This window comes from Pan paniscus, chromosome 8 (genome assembly GCF_029289425.2).
Source record: "Pan paniscus chromosome 8, NHGRI_mPanPan1-v2.0_pri, whole genome shotgun sequence".
NCBI lineage: Eukaryota > Metazoa > Chordata > Mammalia > Primates > Hominidae > Pan > Pan paniscus.
Genome location: NC_073257.2, coordinates 41093344 through 41115778, shown reverse-complemented (window position 1 = coordinate 41115778; position 22435 = coordinate 41093344). Strand labels below are relative to the sequence as shown.

At 42.5% G+C, this 22435-nt stretch overlaps 1 pseudogene; it reads right to left on the bottom strand.

The window, feature by feature from the left end:
• Nucleotides 1-6784: 6784 nt before the first annotated feature.
• LOC129393189 (small ribosomal subunit protein uS2-like) lies at nucleotides 6785-13307 on the bottom strand (annotated as a pseudogene).
• Nucleotides 13308-22435: the final 9128 nt, after the last annotated feature.

Below are 22435 nucleotides of genomic sequence, written 5' to 3'. Positions count from 1 at the left end.
AAAACAGAGAGGTTAGGTAACCTGGGCAAGGTCACACAGCTAGTAAGGGCTGGAGCCAACACTGGAAGCAGCGAGTGCAGGTCCAGAATGCAACTCTTAATTGCTGACCTAAGTCTCATAATGTATTAGATACATTTTGCGGTAGTTCTCTCACCCGTTCTCCTTCTGGGGCAGGGGCCATCCGGATCCCATGCCCCTGGCCACAGCTAAGTATCTAGGGGAGGAGACTTGTCAGGATAGGCCACCCACTGGCTGGCCTGACACCTAAAATCTGGTGCCCTGGTGGGAAAAGTGAATTGGGCCAATCCATTTCCTCTTCTGAAAACCTGGAATGCGGAAACACTGATTTTGGAAGATAAGGGAAGAGAAAAGAAGCCCTTGTCCCTGCCCTGCCTGAGAACATTTTTTTTTTTTTTTGTGCTCCTGTGATCAGTGGCCTTTCATTACGTCCTACTTTTCCCAAAATACCTTAGTCTCTGTTCTTTGTACCCAAATGATCCTGATTTCATCTCATTTATTTCCTTATAAGAATTTATCCAGATTCTAGGCTGGACGCAGTGGCTCACACCTGTAACCTCAGCACCTTGGGGGGCCAAGGAAGGAGAATCACTTGAGGCCAGAAGTTCAAGACCAGCCTGGACAACATAGCAAGACCTCATCTCTTAAAAATAAATAAATAAATAAATAATTAGCCAGGTATGGTGGCATGCCTGTGGTTTCAGCTACTCAGAAGGCTGAGGCAGAGGGATCACTTGAGCCCTCCAGGAATTCAAGGCTGCAGTAAGCCATGATTGTGCCACTGCACTCCAGCCTGGGTGATAGAGTAAGGCCCTGTCTCTTAAAAAATTTTTATCCAGATTCATTGAAAGATGAATAAAATACTTAGGTATTGCTGGGTAAACGCTAACCCTCCAGTTTCTCCTCTTTCTGCTAAAAAATACATAGACATTTGTGAAGTAATGTGTGTTTACAGCATTCACAAGTGAAAGCTTGGAAGTCAAACTTCAGCCTACACTAGCAAGAGAGAATGTTTGGGTGAAAAATGTATTTCTGGCAAAGACTGCCCACCGTCCTCCATCTGCAGGTTCTTCTTTCTTCCAAAAAAGCCATTCTCCCTGCTGTAGCAGGATTAAGGGCAGAGATATGGGTGAAAGTCTTGCATTGAGAGCTGTAGGCAACTCAATATGAGACAGACACACACAGGCCTTAGCAAACAACAGGCTTTTTTTTTTTTTTTTGAGACAAGGTCTCACTTTGTCACCCAGGTTAGTTGGAGTACAGTGGCAAGATCATGGCTCCCTGTCCCCTTAAACTTCTGGGCTCAAGTGATCTTCCTGCCTTAGCCTCCCAAGTAGCTGGGACTACAAGCATGCACCATCATACCTAGATTAAAAAAAATTTTTTTTTGTAGAGTTGGGGTCTTGCTATGTTGCCCAGGCTAGTCTGGAACTCCTGAGCTCAAGTGATCCTCCCTCCTTGGCCTCACAAAGTATTGGGATTATAGGTGTGAGCGACCACGCTGGGGCAAACAACAGGCAGTTTTCACTCTATTCTGGAAGAGACACCTCCTCAACTTTTGTGCTATGAAGAGTGAAGACACCTAAAGCCAAAGAAGAATGCTGGATGGAAGGGTGATGTGGCTGCAACGCTGATCACCCCATTGATGGCCAGGGTCGATTCTGCCCATCTGGGTAGCATCCTATCCAAGTCACTGCTGCACACGCCTCCTTCCTTGAACGGCCCACTGGCAGAGCAGGCTGCCTTCCCAGACAGAGGAGCACATTTCTTCAGTCCAGGGTGCGTAAGTGTCTGTGCCCCTTGCTAGAACATTCTAGTAAACTCTAGAGGCAACTGTGTGGAAGAGTGTAGTAAGGAAAGCTTCCAAGATTCCAGACAGAACCAAAGCAGATGCAGGAGCAGCCTGCCTGTCAAAAAGATAATTTATGTTCACTCACTACTTAAAACTTGAGTTCTGGAAATTGGCAAGAGAGAGATTAAAGTTGTCTGTAATTAGCTGTTACTACTTTCTACAGAGTGTTTATTGAGAGTGGAAAATCCTTTGGCCTTGTCGCCTCCTGGAAAACCCCAATTCAGTTTTCAAGCTTAACTCCAATGAGAATCTTCTCTGACCTTCTCAGGCACTTGTTTTTCCTCCCTGGAGCTCCCGCTCAGCCTGGCACACGGTTTAGTAGAACAATTTTCATTCTTCCATGATGATTGAACATTGAGATGTGTTTTTGGATCCCACAAGGTCCGGCACTGTGTTTTACTTTTGTGCCCAGTGCTTGGGAAAGGAGGGAGGAGCGATGACTTAAATTGTAGTTCATAGCTCACTGGACTGCAAAGGTCTCTGTCCAAACCTGAGGACGAGAACTGTGAATCAGAGCAAGGTTCTGGAGTATGAGCTGCAGGCAGTAAAGGAATGGGTGTGTTCTCTGCTGTAGGAAGAAAGCTGCAAACAAGAACAGATGCTCCTCCACTTACGATGGGGCTACATCCCAATAAACCCACTGTGAGTGGAAAACATCACAAGTTGAAAATGCATCGAATAGAACTAACCTACTGAAATCGTAGCTCAGCCTAGCCTACCTTAAACATGCTCAGAGCACTTATGTTTGTCTGCAGTTGGACAAAATCATCTAACGCAAAGCTGATTTTATATGTAAGTGTTAAATATCTTATGTAATTTATTGAGTACTGTACGGAAAATGAACAACAGAATGGCTGTGTGAATACCTGAAGTACTGTTTCTACTGAATTCATGTTGCTTTTGCACCATCATAGAGTCAAAAAATAATTAGTTGAAAAATTATAAGTAAGGACTGTCTGCATTTGGTGCCAAAAGAGTAGAAGGTGGCAGAAATAGAAATAGAAATAGTACTTAACAAAATTCACATTCTCTTCTTCCTGGGCACAGAGTCATATCACATTTCCCAGCCTACCTGGCAATGAGGTATGGCCGTGGGACTGACTCCTGCCAATAGGATATGGTGGAAGTCCCACAAGGATCTCACATGAGGATCCTCCAGGCATTTCCTTCTTCTGCTGGCTGGATGCCAGTGTCTAGAGAGACCAAAATCAGAGCTCCTCCCCATCACTTTCCCCACCCAACAGGGAGCACAGGTTTGAACTCTTAAGCAAGTAAGAAATAACCTTGTGTTGTATGGGGGGTTAATTGTTACAGCAGCTGGCAATCCCTAGCTCATGCAGAGCGTTTGGCTGTTTTTCACCTGAGGCAGTGGTAGCCCAGACTCATCTCTTACCTGAAGCATTCTTGGGGTTCTTCAAGTTATAATGAGAGAGAAGACCCTTGAAGAGGAGAAAAAAATTACTCGACTGGCAAGATGAGGTTTCAGAGAAGCTTGATTTGACTATTAAGAGATATTTGATGGCCAGGCACAATGGCTCATGCCTGTAATCCCAGCACTTTGGGAGGCCGAGGTGGATAGATCACTTGAGGTCAGGAGTTCAAGACCAGCCTGGCCAATATAGTGAAACCCCATCTCTACTAAAAATACAAAAATTAGCTGGGCATAGTGGTGCGCGCCTGTTATCCCATCTACTCAGGAGACTGAGGCAGGAGAATCGCTTGAACCCGGGAGGCGGAGGTTGCAGTGAGCCAAGATTGTGCCACTGCCCTCCAGCCTGGGTGACAGAGTGAGAGACTCTGTCTCAAAAAAACAAAACAAAACAAAAAAACAAAAAACAAGAGATATTTGACTTCATCTTGTACTTGAAGCTGGTGAAATGGGATGTAGTTCAGTTAACATGAGCCTTATGGTTAATAGTAAACATTTATTTCTTCATTTCCTCCACTGATTCATTATTTTAATATTAGAGAAGGTTACTTAATAACATAAGAAAATACTCAAAACAAGCTGTTAAGCGAAAGAGCCTACTAGAAAATAGTAGATTCAGCATAATCCCACTTTTAAAAAGCAAGCCAAGAACCTAAAAATATATTCACATACACATTGACCTAGGAAGGTGACATCGAACTATTAAGTGGTCATTTGTAAGTAGTAATAATAAGTGTGATTTTTTATTTGTCTTTATTCTATTCAATGTTTTTCAGCCTCTTCCCAGTACACATGCATCACTTAGAGATTAACAACAGCAAAAGCAATAGAAGTTATTTTTAAGGAAAATATAGAGAAAAATGTTGTCTTGCAATTAAAAAAAAAAAGATCCAGTCTCTTCACTCATTATTACTGGGAGTTCTCAGTCAAACTCATATCCCAAGCAGAGACTTGGGGATCCACCAGTACTTCAATAATCCTAAAGTGGCAAGCAACAATCCTTGTTTCTGTTGAATGAGCAATCTTGTTTCTTTTTTTTTTTTTGAGACGGAGTCTAGCTCTGTCGCCCAGGCTGGAGTGCAGTGGTGCTATCTCGGCTCACTGCAAGTTCTGCTTCCCGGGTTCACGCCATTCTCCTGCCTCAGCCTCTCGAGTAGCTGGGACTACAGGCGCCCGCCACCATGCCCAGCTAATTTTTGTATTTTTAGTAGAGACGGGGTTTCACCGTGGTCTCGATCTCCTGACCTCGTGATCCGCCCGCCTCAGCCTCCCAAAGTGCTGGGATTACAGGCGTGAGCCACCGTGCCTGGCCACAATCTTGTTTCTTTTGCTTTTGTTGAATTATGCTGGGTGTTTAATCTAGAACTTGAAAAATAGGAAGATCAGGCTAGGCATAGTGGCTTATACCTGTAATCCCAGCACTTTAGGAGGCTGAGGTGGGGTGGGAGGATCATTTGAACCCAGGAGTTGGAGACCAGCCTGGGCAACATAGTAAGATGGAGACCTCATCTCTACAAAAAGTAAAAATAAATAAAAATTGGCTGCGTGTGGTAGCACGTGCCTGTGGTTCCAGCTACTTCGTAGGCTGAGGTGGGAGGATCGCTTGAGCCTGGGAGGTCAAGGCTGCAGTGAGCCGAGATCGTGCCACTGCACTCCAGCCTAGATGACAGAGTGAGACTCTGTCTCAAAGAAAAGCAAGCAAGCAAGCAAGCAAGAAAGAAAGAAAAGTAGGGTAGGGGCCTGGCATGCAGGCTCACACCTATAATTCCAAGACTTTGGGAGGCCTAGGAGTTCACTTGAGCTCAGGAGCTTAAGGCCAGCCTGGGCGACATGGTGAAACCCCTTCTCTACCAAAAATACAAAAAAATATCTGGGCGTGGTGGTACACACCAGTAGTCCCAACTACTTGGGAGGCTGAATTGGGAGAATTGCTTGAGCCTGGGAGTTGGAGGTTGCAGTGAGCTGAGATCATGCCACTGCGCTCCAGCCTGGATGACAGAGTGAGATCCCATCTCAAGGAAAAAAAAAAAAAAGGTAAGAGAAAGTAGGAAGATCTCACAGAGAGTTTTGCATTGTTAAAGTCTCTTAAAGACTTTATTGCTTTCCAACAAGCATGTCTCTATACTCTTATTAAATTTGGGAAATATATCAGTTTTCTTGGCTAAACTCAGGCAAATCTAGCCGTGGGAGTATTCCAGTGCTGTCAGCATCAGAAGAGTTCTTTTCTTCTCCTTTGATTTACTTGTTTATTTATTTAAGAGACAGAGTCTTGCTCTGTCAGCCAGGCTGGACTGCAGTGGCACGATCATAGCTAGCAGTCTCCAACTCCTGGGCTCAAGTGATCCTCCCACTTCAGCCTCCAGAGTAGATGGGACTACAGACATGTGCTACCATGCCCAGCTAATTTTTTTTTAAGAAACAAAGTCTCACTATGTTGCCCAGTCTCGTGTCTCCTGGGCTCAAGTGATCCTCCTGCTTCGGCCTCCCAAAGTGCTGAGATTACCTGCATGAACCACCACATTCGGTCTTTCTTCTGCTTTTATTATCACATCCTAGCTAAGAGTGTGATGAATCTTCATTTCGTGAGATGAACAGAATTCCACCAGCAGGTTAAAAATACTTCACATTCTAAGGAAATGGAAGGCTGACCAAAGCGAGGGTATCAGGAACATCAGGCACCACTCAGGCAACTGAGATTTCAGCACCCCTCCTGCCTCTTCTTTTGGCTATCTCTGGTCATCCTGTAACATAAATGTTCTTTTTACTGGAACAGAATAAATGTGGTCTGTATATTAGGGAAATCCACATGTTTGGAAAACTTCACAGCTTGTTTGAACGCTAAACACAAATCAAGGAAAAGGCAATGAAATTAGAGCAACATTTGTATACCAGACTTCATTGCTCTCTAAATTCTAAGCATTTACTATGAAAAGATCCGGATGGAGATGATACAGACATGAGAAATATAAATACATGTTTGGAGGAAGTGTGGATTATTGGAAAGGATGTAGACTTTGGAGCTTGACAGACACAGAGTCAAGCTCCAGCTCTGTCACTTACAAGTGGCACAGCCTGAAGCTAGTTTTTAACTTCTCCAAATCTGTTCTTTCAGTGGGAATATGAGGATTATAGCACCTATTTGGAGGGTTGTTGGGAGAATTAAGGAACAAAAGGTACGAAAAGCACTGCACACAGTACCTGGTACACAGTGGATGCCCATTCATCGTGTTGACTTGGGTGCTAAGGCAAAAGAAAACCAGATTGGAGTGAAAATGGGAAAATGTTGAGTGAAAATAAACTTTTTTTTTGAGATTGAGTCTCATTCTGTTGCCTAGGCCGGAGTGCAGTGGTGCAATCTCTGCTCACTACAACCTCTGCCTCTTGGGTTCAAGCGATTCTCCTGCCTCAGCCTCCTGAGTAGCTGGGATTACAGGCATGTGCCATCACGCCCAGCTAATTTCTGTATTTTTAGTAGAGATGGGGTTTTGTCATGTTACCCAGGCTGGCCTTGAACTCCTGAGCTCAAGAAATCCACCTACCTCAGCTTCCCAAGGTGCTGGGATTACAGGCGTGAGCCACTGCACCTGGCTAAAAAAAATTTTTTTTTAAAAATTAGCTGTGTGTAGTAGCACATGCCTGTAGTCCTAGCTATTTGGGAAGCTGAGGCAGGAGAATCACTTGAGCCAAGGAGTTTGAGGCTGCAATGAGCTATGATCGTGCCACTGCACCCCAGCCTGGGCAATGGAATGAGACCCTTTCTGTACAAAAAATTTAAGAAGTCTTTATATAAGGTATTTATGCTTGTAATGAGTTAAAAATACATATTCTTGCATGTGGTAAAAAGTGAACATGCTTCTCTTTACTTCTTCTCTATCAGTCTCTCTTCCCAGGGGAATCCACCTCTTCTGTTTTTTGTGGTTTTTTTGTTTTGTTTTTTTTAGGAACTGATGTTTATTTTCCATCAACGTTGTTTCCATGTTGCTTAATAGCCGGTACAAGAGCAGCTTAAGACCATTCAGTGGTTGCCCCTACCCATTCAGTGGCCTGAGCAGTGAGAGCTGCAGACCAGTCTTCCACGGCAGGCTGAGCGCTCCAGTCTTCAGTAGGGAACAGCTGAATAGGCACAGAGGGCACCCGCACGCCGTCAGACCAGTCTGCAACCTCAGGCTGAGTAGCAGTCAACTCAGGAGCTGGAGCAGTCTGTTCACCCTGAAATTCCTGCTTGGTCACAGGCTTTTCAGCAGCAGCCTGCTCTTCTTTTTCAGTCTCTTCAGGATCCCTGTAGAAGTAGAGATTAGAGATCGGGCATGACCTCCCACGGGTGTTTGTGGGAAATGGTACCACGCATGTGCAGAACTTCCCGGGGCAGCAACTGCATCAAACCCACTGAGCGAGCTTCCGTGTTGTTGCATGGGATGGCAATGTTCACACGGCGCAGAGGAGAAGCTGTGTGACACAGAGCAATGGTGGGAAAGTTAACATAAGATGCCTCTGTGAGAGGCTGTTGGTCAACCGTGGGGACAGTAACCACAAGAAGCCGTGGTTCCCGGAAGGCTCCCTGGATCTGGTTAGTAAAGTTTCCAGGAGTGAAGTGGCCAGCAATTGCTCTGGCTCCAGTGGCAGCGGCAAACTTCAGCACGGTCCTCTGGCCAGTATTCCTGGAGGTTATGACACTGACATCAGCAGGGTTTTCAATGGCAACAATGGTGTGAGCTGCAGCAGAAGCTTCTCCCAGGTCCTTTCAGATTTAGGATGTAGATGCCATCACTTTTCCTTTCGTAGATGTACTGTTCCATTTGGAAGTCAAGGTTGGTGCTACCTAAGTGGATTTCTGCTGCATAACTTAAGGACATCCTCCTCCTTCATTTGCAGGACATCAAGGGCTCCAGACATTGAGAAATTTTCCCTTTAAGTTGCGATGGGAATCCAGAACAATGCCATATGGACCTCTGTGAGTAGCATGGAAAGAGGAAACCACTTATTTATTTATTTATTTATTTTTAAAGAGTCTCACCTTGTTGCCCAGGCTGGAGTGGAGTGATGGATCTGCAACTTCCATCTCCCGGATTCAAGTGATTCTCCTGCCTTGGCCTCCCAAGTAGCTGGGATTACAGGCACCTGCCATCACGCCTGGCTAATTTTTGTATTTTTAGTAGAGACAGAGTCTCACCATGTTGGGCAGGCTGGTCTCGAGCTCCTGACGTCAAATGATCCACCCGCCTTGGCCTCCCAAAGTGTTGGGATTATAGACGTGAGCCATCACGCCCAGCTGGAAACCACTTCTAATAATGTAACAGGTTATATATTGACACATAGACAGTTTTTATGAGATTATACTATCTCTCTACATTTTTTTCTTTTTATTGAGACGGAGTCTCACTCTGTCACCCTGGCTGAAGTGCAGTGACATGATTTCAGCTCACTGCAACCTCTGCCTCCCGAGTTCAAGCGATTCTTGTGCCTTAGCCTCCAGAGTAGCTGGGATTACAGGTGCGTGCCACCATGCCCAGCTAATTTTTCTATTTTTAGTATGTTGCCTAGGCTGGTCTCCAACTCCTGACCTGAAGTGATCCTGACCTGAAGTGATCTGCCCATCTCAGCCTCTGAACGTGCTGGGATTACAGGCATGAGCCACTACGCCCGGCCTATTTACACATATTTTTTAAACTGCTTTTTAAATCTTAACATTATACTATGGACATCTTTTCACATAGTAAATACAAATTTTCCTCATGTTTCCAACAGTACAGTAAGAGGCACAGTAGAACCTAGGAATTAAGAGCATGGACTACAAAAAAAAAAAAAAAAGTTATAGGCCGGGCATGGTGGCTCACGCCTGTAATCCCAGCACTTTGGGAGGCCGAGGCGGGTGGATCACCTGAAGTCAGGAGTTCGAGGCCAGCCTGGCCAACATGGTGAAACCCCGTCTCTACTAAAAATACAAAAAAAAAAAAAAAAAAAAAAATTAGCCGAGTGTGGTGGCAGGCGCCTGTAATCCCAGTTACTCTGGAGGCTGAGGCAGGAGAATTGCTTGAACCTGGGAGGTGGAGGTTGCAGTTAGCTGAGATCACACCATTGCACTCCAGCCTGGGGGACAAAAGCGAGACTGTGTCTCAAAAAAAAAAAAAAAAAAAAAAGCATGGACACTACTCGGGTTGGATACTAACTCGTGCCCCTTAGGTTGTGTGTGAACTTGGACAAATGACTTCCCCTCTCTGCGTCTTAATTTCTCTATGCATAAAATGTGTTCTGATAAAATGCTTGTAGTAGCATATGAAAAATGCTCAATATCAGTAATCCTCAAAGAAATGCAAATTAAAATCACAGTGAGATATCATCTTATACCAGTCAGATTGGCTAGTATTAAGAAGTAAGAAGATAACAGATGTTGTTGAGGATATAAAGAAAAAGGAATGCTTATACACTGTTGGGGGGAATGTAAATTAGTACAACTTTTATGAAAAACAGTATGGAGATTTCTCAAAGAACTAAAAATAGAACTATCATTTGATCCAGCAACCCCACTACTGGGTATCTACCCAAAGGAAAGAAATCATTATAGCAAAAAGATACCTGCATTCGTATGTTTATCCCAGCACTATTCAAAATAGCAAAGATATGGAATCAACCTAAGTATCCACCAATGGCTGACTCGATAAGGAAAATGTGGTGTATATATACAATGAAATACTATTCAGTCATAAAAAAGAATAAAATGTTTTTTGCAGCAACATGGATGGAACTGGAGGCCATTATCTTAAGGGAAACAACTCAGAAAGTCAAATACCGCATGTTCTCACTTATAAGTGGGAGATGAGTCATGTGTACACATAGACATAGAGTGTGCAATGGTAAACATGGGGGACTGGGAAAAGTGGGAGGGTGGAGGAGGGTGGGTGATGAGAAGTTACTTGGGTCCAGTCCACAGTCTTTAGGTGATGGATGCACTAAAAACCCAGACCTCACCACTGTGTAATATATCCATGTAATAAAACTACACTTGTACCCCTGAAATTTATACAAATAGGCCGGGTGTAGTGGCTCATGCCTGAAATCCCAGCATTTTGGGAGGCTGAGGTGGGCCGATCACCTGAGGTCAGGAGTTTGAGACCAGCCTGGCCAACATGGTGAAACCCTGTCTCTACTAAAAAATACAAAAATTTTTTGTGCACCAGGCATGGTGGTGCATGCCTGTGGTCCCAGCTACTGGGGAGGCTGAGGTAGGAGAATCGCTTGAACCTGGGAGGCGAAGGTTGCAGGTGAGCCGAGATCACACCCCTGGACTCCAGTCTGGGTGACAGAGCAAGACTCTGTCTCAAAAAAAAAAAAAAAAAAAAAAAGAGTATACAAATAAAAGAAAAGGAAAAAAATGCTTGTTGTGGGGATGAAATAATTAATGCGGATAAAGCCTCTAGAATAGTGCTAGGGCATGTAACAAGCCATAACGACTCTGTCTATCCTTAGTGAAGTTTTAAGTTCTTTTTAAACTTTATTACAAACAATGCTACAATGAAGGTTTTATCACATCTTTTTGAACACTTTACTAGTGTTTTTACAGGAGAGAAGTCAGAATGAGGGATCATGTAGGATGTTCACACAAAATTAGAATGGACATTGCCTAACTGCCTTCCAAAGTTGTACCCATTTACCCTCCAGCCAAGAGTGTACAAAATGGTTCATATTCCCAGACTTTTGCCCAAACTGGATTCTATCATTTTGAAAAAAGTGTGCCCATCTAATAACAACTGATCTTTGACACATTGAATTACAGTATAAAGAGGGCTTTACCCAAATGGCCCACAAGGCTACCTAACAGGGCAGAGGCCATACATACGTATTTTAAAATTTCAATAGAAAATTCTTTATTCAACATCGAGGCTTATAAAATTCTTATCTTTTCCTCCATAAGGCTTCTATGTGTCTTTATTCTGAACTGAGGGTATATGAAAATAAATTTTCCTTTCCTTGATTTCCTTCCTTTTAAATTCTGCAGATGCTGTGAAATACTTCAGTACTCAGGAGAAGTCATGTTCTGGTTGCTGCAAGCGTGTGATGCCCTGTCATTAAAATAAGAAATAGATTGTTATCCTCCGCCCTCCTCTGTGCATATGTGTGTGTGTGTGTGTGTGTGTGTGTGTGTGTGTGTATAGATAGATTTTTTTTCTTTTTTTTGAGACAGAGTCTCACTCTGTCATCCAGGCTGGAGTGCAGTGGTGCAATCATGGCTCACTGCAGCCTCAATCTCCTGGACTCAAGTGATCCTCCCACCTCAGCCCCCCAGTAGCTGGGATTACAGGCACATGCCACCACACCTGGGGTAATAATTACATATATAATTATATATATATATATAATTATATATATAATTATATATATATATATATATATGTATTTTTTGTTTTGTAGAGACTGGGTCTAGGTATGTTGCCCAGGCTGGTCTCGAACTCCTCTGTGCAAGGGATCCTCCCTCCTCAGCCTCCCAAAATGCTAAGATTGCAGGTGTGAGCCACCAGGCCCCGCCCTTTGTGCATTTTCTGAGACCAATCTTTCCAAAACTGGTCTCCAGGAGATGAGCAGGCAGGTTGTAAAGGATTTAGTCTCTATCACAGACCCAAATCGGAGAGAAACAACTTGGAAACGCCAGGGTTAAATCAAATTAGTGTTCAAGGCCATATTTCCGCTTTTTCATGTTCCTGAGTTGGGAATCCACATTTGGCCGCTGGGCAGTGGGAATTGTTAAGGAAGTTCTCTGGGCTGCCCTGTCGGCTCCAGGGGTTTTATTTGCCATCTTGTTCGCCCTCTACTGGTGTTTCAAGAGAAGAACATGAATGGGAAGAATGGCTTTCTCTGACCCTGGGAGATTTTTTCTTGCTTATTTTCGTTCTGGGAAATCAAAATTCCAGTTGAATTCCATAACTATAAAAATGTTAAGAGAAGACATGTGGGTTTCAATGGAATAGACTAATTTGAATTACCATAGGTTTTCGGAGATGGGGTATGGGGATAGGAAAAAACTCTGGCTTTACTTCTTTTTATACATGTCTTACTGTTTAGTTCTTCAACTATGCATTTTCTGGTATGTATAATGGTCCTAAATCATAAATTTAAAGAATAGAATGCATGTGAATCTATATCAATATCTATCTCTATCTACATGAGCTATCTACATCTATTCATATAGCTGTATATATTCTGGAACCTTGCCAATCTGGGGAACTCAGAGCTGAAAGCATCCTAAGAGACTGAAAAAGAACACAGGGGTTGACACCTTCCACTTATAACCAGACCCCTCAATCCAACAAAATATAATCGAATGTTTTCAGAGCCCTAAAAGGCTTTTTTTTTTTTTTTTTTTAATTTGAGATGGAATCTTGCTCTGTCGCCCAGGCTGGAGTGCAGTGGTGTGCTCTTGGCTCACTGCAACCTCTGTCTCCCAGGTTCAAATGATCAAGCAATTCTCATGCCTCAGCCTCCCGAGTAGCTGGGATTACAGGCACGCAACACCATGCCTGGCTAATTTTTGTATTTGTAGTAGAGATAGAGTTTTGCCATGTTGGCCAGGCTGGTCTCGAACTCCTGACCTCAGGGGATCTGCCCTCCTCGGCCTCCCAACGGATTACAGGCATGAGCCACTGTGCCCAGCCAAAAGGCTTTCTTTAATTTACAAGTTCTGTATAAGATCTATTCTAGGAAATTCTCAAAGCTTCTAGGCATTATAATGATAAAGATTCATTGAAGAGCCCATTATTTCAAGAGTTCTGGTTTGCATGTGAAGTGCATGCAAGACAGCAAACCCCACACAGGGAGGTGACGTCACACAGGGAGGTGAGGGCCCCAGTCACCAGCCTCCATTCTGAGCAGGTGGTGGTGTTTTTCTTAGTCTGGCATTCTTTACATCCCTCTGGTCAAAATAATTGGCAGATGAGCCAAACCTGGCCGCTTCTTCGCTGGGATTTTACATTAATGCTGGAAGAGAGAAGCTGTCTCTTTTCTCTAGGCTAACACCTCTGGGTTATAAAGGTCTGAACCTGTCTGTGATACTCATCTATTCCCACCGACTTTATGGTGGACACCCAGGAGAGTGGACATGCAGAGAAGTAGATACAATTGAAATGTGTTTTGAGGTAGAATCTGCTGGAGGATTGAATTAGAGGCAAGAGACATGCAAAAGGGAAGAGTCAAGAATAACTTCTAGATTTCTAAATGAGGTCCTGGATGAATGTGTTGCCATTTCTTAATATGGGGGAGAACCAGGAGTGGGATTGGAGATGAAACCAAAGCTTGGCGGTGACAATTGGGAGTTCTGTTTTGGACATATGGACTTTGAGATGCTGTGAGATAGCCGAGTGGAAATATCAAGTACGTAGTTATATATGTGACTTTTGAGAAAGGGAAAAAGATTTGAGCTGGACGTATTAATTTAGAAGCTGTGACATAAACTGTATGTAAAGATATTGGAGTGGATGAGAATATTTAGGTATAGAAGATATTAAAAAGAGGGCCCAGGACCAAGTTTTGAGGAGAATCAAATTTTGCTGATTGAGTAGAGAAGGAGAACTTAACACAGGAGAGGCTGGTAAGGTGGGGAAAAGTAGAATGGGAATAGGTTGCCACAGAATTGGAGAGAAGAGGGTGTCAAAAAGGGGAGAGTGGTCAACTCAGTCAAAAGCTGATGAGAATTAGAGAAAGTTGAGGTCAGAGACACATTCATTGGGCGTGGCAATATACACAGCATTGGTGAAGTTAACAACAGCATTTTCGGTAGAGTAATGGGCATGAAAAGTAGTTTTGAGGCAGGGAGAATAGGGTCTGGAGGCAGGGAACCTAAGGCCGATTCACGCTGACTTCCTAGAACTAAATCAAAAGGAAAATCCCACCTTTCCACACCCAAGTAACAAAAGGACAGGAGGCTACTTTGTTTGCAACTGCCTGCCCCTTTTTCTGCCTGGCAGATGGAAAATTGAAAGTACCTCTGATTGGTTGCTTTCCTCAACCAATAAGACGTTTGCATAGGAGTGTAACTTTGTAACTTCACTTCAGCCTCTGAGCCTCTGATTGGTTGCTTTCTACAACCAATCAGACTGATTGTAGGCCAACTCTTCCTTTGCATAGAAGTGTAACTTTGTAAGTTTACTTTAGCCTCTGATTGGTTGCTTTTCACAGCCAATCAGATGTTTGCATAGGGTGTAACCTTTGTAACTTCACTTCAGCCTCTGTTGGTTGCAGCAGCCAATCAGACTGATTGCAGGCTACTACTTCATTTGCATGGGGGTGTACACCAAGTGACCAATGGGAAACCTCTAGAGGGTATTTAAACCCCCAGAAAAAATTCTGTAACAGGGCTCTTGAGCCACTATGCTTGGCCTGCTCCCACCCTGTGGAGTGTACTTTCGTTTTCAATAGATCTCTGCTTTCATTGCTTCATTCTTCCCTTGCTTTGTTTGTGTGCTTTGCCCAATTGTTTGTTCAAAATGCCAAGAACCTGGACACCCTCCACTGGTAACAGTTTGAAGAAGGTTAAAAAGGAATGGTGGTGACCAGCAGTGCAGATGGCATTGTGGGTTCAAGGGAAACTGATGACCACCCCCCCGCCCCCTCCCACACACACACGCACACACAGAGTACAAACAAGTAGTGCAATCAACAGAGTATTTAAAAAATATTTTAGAGACTGTCATTGTGTCCTCTGGTGTAAAAATTCATTCCATATGTCTTTGACTCCTAAACAATCAGAGCCCAAAATCATGAAGACTACAACATAAATATTGAGGGGTCCTTAGGTATAAAAGTGGAGGAGCTACTCTCACTTCCACTCCTTGCTTCCCCATTCATATACAGTTTATTCAAATTATTCATGATAGTTACATTCTATAAAGTTTCTTCTAATGCTGAATTGGCAAATAATGAACTGTTGCTCCAAGAGGAAAGACTAGGTTATGTTCCTGTGAGCCTCTGGTCATAAAATTTTTGCCAAACAAAATGCCACCCTAGGCATTATATAGGTTTGTTTGCCAATGTCCTTGTAAAACAAGCCAGTCTCATCAGCATTGAAAGCCTACTCTTGTACATAACCCTTTCCTGTATAACAGTTGGCAGATATTAAAAAAAATTCATCTGCAGCCTCCTGATCTGCAGAACCTGCCTCACCTGCAAGTTTAATGTTTCTCAAGCTCTGTTGCCTTTTGAAATGTGAAAGCCAGCCAGCACTAGCTCAGAAGAGTTTCACATTTTCCTACCCCTGGGTGTGATGGTTAATTTTATGTGTCAACTTGACTGGGCCTTGGGGTGCCCAGATATTTGGTTAAGCATTATTTCTGGGAGTGTATGCGAGGGTCTCTCTGGATGAGATTAACGTTTGAAACAGTAGACTGAGTAAAGCAGATTGTCCTATCTAATCAGTCAAAAGCCCGAATAGAATAAAAAGCTGAGTAAGAAGGAACTGTCTATTTCTGCCTCACTGTCTTCAAGCTTGATCATTGGTAGTCTCTTGCCCTTGGGCTTGGACTAGAATTTAAGCCATTAAATTTTTTAAAAAGAGCTTAGGTCATTGCTAATTCCTTATAATAAATTTCTCTCTCTCCATATATATATTTATATATGTATATATACACTATATATGCTATATATGAGATACATATACTAGGTATATGCTACATTATATATATATAGCAAGGATATATATATATATATATATATATATATATCTTATTGGTTCTGTTTTTCTAGAGAACCCTAATCCACTAGGTAATGTGTCTATAAATTTATTACTGGAGTGGCCTGACTTATAGGTCAGTGCATTTCTTTCTCCTTTTCCTGGATGTATTGTGTTGTTGATTCATTCACATTGAACTCACAGCCAACAGCACTATAACTCATGCCTGAATGAAGCTTATCTAACACATACATTTTCTCCATAAGGCACATCACAGTCTTCCTGTTTTTAGGAATACTAGACAGCACTTTAGCATTATGCTTAGGGGCCATTTCAAACAGCAGAATCACCAACAAAAAGCATAGAAAGTGGGAAATATGGCACTAAATAGACATTGAAAATAATGCTTATTTATAGTATGGGATCTGAAACAAGAAACATTGCCTTGTTCAGCCTGAGCTGGCAACATGCAGAGGGCAACTGACATTTCTTGCCACCTCTGCACATGTCCTCAAATAACCATGAAAGTGCCATTGGTATTGATTTTAGGGTTATAAATAAATTTTAGCAAGTAGGCAAATTTGCAAGCACAGAAGTTATGAATGATGAGGATTGACTATATGTTGGTTTTGGAAAAACCAATACCATATATTGATGATCAGTTCAGAGTCTATACCAAAATTCTATAGCAGGGCTGCAACATGACATGTCTTTCCAGCTGGTGCTAGCATGTTATTTAGACCCGTCTGTAATCCAGGTTCAAATTTTTCTCATCAGCTAACAGGATATAATAAACTCCCTGTGAGGCCTTACGTCTTTTGAGATTGATTGAAGTAGCAGTGGACAGGAATAGCCCGGTTGGGAAGATAAGTCACCTGTTTATGCAATTCGTTTGTGTCTTCAGGACCTGCTCAGTCCGGATTAGGTGTCTGACACTTCCACTTGATAATGGACTGCTTCTGGGCATCTCAACTGTATAGAGAAGTGAATCAGAAAACAACCATTTTGTCATGGCCAGCTCAATCACATTGTCCCCTCATGTCCCATAGCCAGGCACTCAGTTTCTACCAGGGTTCAGTAGCAAGCCAAGAGCTGTTTCCCAAAATGGAAATTGTTACTAATGCAATACAGCATAGCCTTGCTTTAAAATCCTATTCTCCAGTCAAGGTTAGCTTCAGCCTCCATACAGACTTATCTTGCTCTGGGCCCTACTCAAAGGTGGCAACAGAAAATATTTTAGTTTACTTAGTATATGAGCTGTAGAAAGAGACCTAAAATGTAATATGGGTAGCTTCCAAAATCCACAACATTCCATCAAGTATTGTGCTTCTTTCTTTTTTAAATTTTAATTTAAATTTTTTTGAGACAGGGTCTCACTCTGTTGCCCAGGATGGAGTGCAGCAGTGTGATTATAGCTCACTGCAGCCTCAAACTACTGGGCTCAAGTAATCCTCCCCCTTCAGCCTCCCCAGTAGTTAGGACTACAGGCATATTACCACACCCAGATAATTTTTTAATTTTTTTTGTAGAGATAGGGTCTTGCTATGTTGCCCAGGCTGCTCTCAAACTTCTGGCCTCAAGCAATCCTCCTGCCTTGGCCTCCCAAAGCACTAGGACTTCAGCTATGAGCCACCACACCTGGCCTTGAGCTTCTTTTGTAAGGGTAGGAGGTCCATATTTTCATGAGATTTTCCTCCCATACTTTAGCAGGCATATATCTTGGTTGGGCATCCAAGGAACTTCCTAATTCCAGTCCACCCATATAAATGTCATCAAAATAGTGAATAACCAGGATGTATAGTTGGTAGGAATATCAAGTTTTCAAAAAATTCCCTTGGATAAGGCAAGGGAGGAAAGGAGACTGATCATGAAGGTGTCCTGCTGTCCTTTCCAGGCAAAAGCACACTGTTTCTGGTTTTCTCTGTTTATTGATTGGAGAAGGGGAAGCATTTTCTAAATTCATAGCAGCACGTACCACATACCTGTGCCTGTGCTGCCTTGCTACCATAAGGAAATCATATCCAGAAAAGCAGCTGTAATTAAAGTCAGTTATTAATTAGGCTTGGGTTAATCCACTGTCTTTTTCCAAGATAAGTTTCTCTTCTGCAAAGACTCTACAACTGAGTGTAATGGGGGATATCATAGGTATAACCATGTCTTTATTGTTCAAAACTTTGAAGGAGACACCAATTACTACAATTCTTCAGGAATGTGTTATTGCTTTTTGTTTACTCTCTCTGTAGGGAGGAAGAACTCAAAGGGCTTCCACTTGGCCCTTACCACCATAACTATCCTTTTTCTACAGGTCAGAAGACAATGTGAGGATTTAGCCAGTTGATGAAGGCAAGAAGAAAGGAGATTAGTTATTAGCTGTGTCTGTCTCTTTTATTCAGAAAGCAAAAACTCACCCAGACACTTCACATGAAGTTTTCACTTCGTGTCTAATTGACAAAATCTTGCCACTGACTCTAGTGGCGGAGGAAACTAGAAAATTAAGTATGAATTTAACATTTCCAGTCTTCATAGTAGAGAACAAAGGAGAAAGCTTTGGGGAATGATATGTGGGTTTACCACAACTCCTTATAAGCCAGGGCCTTATTATAGCTTTGATACCCTGACCTTTGCTATCTCTTATCCCAGGGATCTGCTATTTTCTGGCTGCCACATGCATTCCAGCTCTATGTGGCACTGCCATCAGAGAGCTTAGGGTTTTGTGGGGAATACAAGCAGTGCTGTAGGGAAAGGTTTTGCTGTTAACTTGCATTTTCTATTCTTTTGCTTTACCATCCCCCAGCCACCAATAAAAAAGCAGCAATGCCTTCCTATGATGCATTGTCCCCAGGGGAAGGGTGGATACAGCCTAGCAAAAACCAATCATTATTTAGCTTTGAGCTTCAAAATATGATTTTGTTTTTAGAGACAGGGTCTCACTCTGTCAACCACGCTGGAATACAGTGATGCAATTATAGCTTGCTTCAGCTTCGAACTCCTGGGTTCAAGCAATCCTCCCACTTCAGCCTCCTGAGTAGCTAGGACTACGGGCGTGCACCATCACACATGGCTGAATTTTTTTTTTTTTTTTTGTAGAGATGAGATCTCACTATATTGTCCAGACTGATCTTCAATTCCTGGCCTCAAACGATCCCCTCAAAGTGCTGAGATTACAAGCGTGACCCACTTAGCCCAGCCTCAAAATATGATTTTTGAACTCCTTAGCTACCGTATCAGTCTGAAAGCTGAACACGTTTGATTTTTGATTGAGAGATAATACGCATGCCTTAGAAAAATCAAAGATTCAGAGCCTAGAAGATGGGAACACAGATTTTATTAACAATCAACTCTAATGTGGGTAAAAAATAGCAGTTCTTCCTGAGCTGAATGGAATAAACTTGTTGGATTAAACAAGTTGAGAGTAAGTTAGGTGCCCAAGAAGCACCCTCCCACCCTCCAGAGAAATGCGCCTGGGCTTTGCATTCCAGGGGGTTGGCAAGCCTGTAGGAGAGACCCACATGAACCATGGTTCGAGGCATTGTCCAGGTAGATGGACCTGACTGCAGTGCTGTAGAGTCCTGCACCCTGCACAATGATGTGAAACAACAGGTCAGAGTTCCCGAGCCCAGGGAGAAACTAGAGGCATAAATGCTCAGAGGAAGGGTATAAGGGTGGGAAGGGAGCAGCCTGGATGAAGGTGAAGAACGAGTGGACCCAGTGATTTCACCAGAGGCCATGTCACGGGCCTTGGATATCAGCAAGTGATGGCAGCCCTCTAAAACCAGGTGGCATGTCCCTTCCTCTTCAGAGGCCAGAAAGACTTGGAGAAAGACTCATGGTCCAGATACTCCATTCTTTAATGTCAAGATGTTACCAAAGTCACCCAGAAACTTAGATTATGTGCAGAAAGAAGTCAGCTGAGAGGAAAACTGACAGGATCTTAAAATTGCCTGCGTATTTACTCAAAAGAGACTGTTTCACTCCAGAAGGGATTCCTAGGTGGCCAGAATATGTGTTTTCTGTCATGTATGGCTATGTGGCTCAACAGTTAGTTGAGTTTTACTACAGAAAATAAAGAAAGCTACCTTTCCTACACATCCAATTTGTGGCTATCAATTTCATACCACCTTCACCGGGGAAATTGATAATTATAATGCAATGTGATATGTGGTAAATAAATCATTTGAAAGCAGTAGGAACTGAGAAAGGAAGCATCTCTCTCCTCAGGAAAAAATAAAATAATTCAAATAGGAAATTATATTTGAGATGAGTTTTGAAGGGTGAGAAAGTACTTGCTAAACAGACAAGTGAGGGAAAATTGTTCAAGCAAAGAAAACAGCCTGAAGACACAGGGCCACAAAAGGGTAAGGTGTGTTTTGGGAAATGGCAAGAAGTCAGGGTGGGTAGAACTTGAGTTTTGCAGGGCAGAGTAGAGGAGGCCAGGGCCAGGTGTGGGGGCGTGCACCTGTAGTCCTACCTCCTCGCAAGGCTGAGACAGGAAGATCTCTTGAGCCCAGGAGTTCAGGGCTGCAGTGAGCTATGATCACACCACTGCACTCCAGACTGGGTGACAGAGCAAGACCCTATACCTGCAAACACTAGCCAGGCATGGTGGTGCACGCCTGTAGTCCCAGCTACTTGGGAGGTGGAGGCAAGAGGATCGCTTGAGCCCCAAAGTTGGAGGCTGTGGTGAGCTAATGGCACCATTGCACTCCAGCCTGGGCAACAGACTGAGACCTTGTCTCTAAGTAAAAAAAAGAAGCAATAAGAAAAATAATCAAAGTGTACATTGGATTTGGTTACAAGAAGATCATTAGTAACTCTACCGAAAGCATATTTTTAGGAGTGGTGGGGGCAGATGCCAGATTGGAGTGGGTTGAAGAATGAATAGGAGGTGAGAACTGAAGCCAGTAGAAGTAGGCAATTCAAGGAGATTGGCTGTGAAGGGGTAAGATTTCCATTTTGGACATATTTTGCTAGAGATGCCCTTGTGATGTTAAAGTGTAGCTGTCCGGAAAGTCACACATAAAAAACTATAGCTAGGGAGCATGTCTTGGATGCAAAAATAGATTTGGTTTGCAACAATGTGTAAGTGGTTGCTGAAACCTGGGATTAGATGAACTCCCCAAGCAACAGTGGGAACAACAGCAGAAGACAGAATCAAAGGCAGAGCCTGGAAGATAAAAACATTTAAGGGGCGGCCAAAGGTATCAGAGCCCTAAGAAGAGACTGATGACTAATTGTCAGAGATGTAGGAAGAAAACCAGGAGAGCCTGGGCTGGAAGCTGAGAAAGAGGAGAGTTTCAAGAAGTGCAAAATGCTACTGATAAATCAGATGAAGATTTAAACCGAATCACTGGTTGGCTTTAACTTTTTTTTTTTTTTTTGAGACAGGGTGTCACTCTGTTGCCCAGGCTGGAGTGCAATGGTGCGATCTCGGCTCACTGCAGACGCTGCCTACCAGGTTCAAGTGATTCTCGTGCCTTGGCCTCCCAAGTAGCTGGGACTACGGGTGCACACCACCACGCCTGGCTAATTTTTGTATTTTCAGGAGAGACAGGATTTCACCATGTTGGCCAGGCTGGTCTAGAACTCCTGACCTTAGGTGATCCACCTGCCTCAGCCTCCCAAAGTGCTGGTATTACAGGCATGAGCCACCGTTCCTGGCCTAGCTTTAACTTTTGAAGATCATTTAAGACTTTTGTTAGAGAAATTTCAGGAGGGTAGTGGATCAAAAGCCAGATGATAGAGTTTATTCAAACATTGAGAAGTTAGGTAAACAAAGTTCATGAATATTGACTCCTATTGAAAGGAGTTTAGCAACATATATAACAAGAATCAATTAATATTCTTTATATTATTATATTAATAATAGATCAATATGATAATATTAGTTAACATAAATTATTATATTAATGTGATATTACTTATATTAATCCAGATATAATTATATTTATAAATTATCAATTTCTATTTATACCAATATATTATAATTAATATAATCATAATGTTCTACATAATTGTTACATAACCCATGCATTATAGATTAGTGATATATGCATAACATGCATTATTTTATATACATTATAATGAATTATATATCAATATAAAAGGTACAATTGATATATTAGTATAACTATATTTACATTATTCTAATTATTCTAATAATTATAATGATTAATATACTTAACACTAACATTACTAAATTAATAAGAAAAAGGAATATAACCCATTAAAAATGGCAAAGGATAAGTGTATGTAGTTCACAGAAAAGGAAGTATAAAAGGCCAATAATTATGTCAAAACAACATCAAACTTACCGTCAGGAAATGCAAACAAAACAAAAGAGATCCAATTTTTCTTCCAGAGACTGACAAAATTTTTTACTAATATCAAGTGTGGTGACATCTAGGAAAAAAATTTAGCTCCATTATTTTCTATAATGCTCTTTTTATCTTAGGGGAACTTCCCTTTTATCTGATAACTGCAGGGG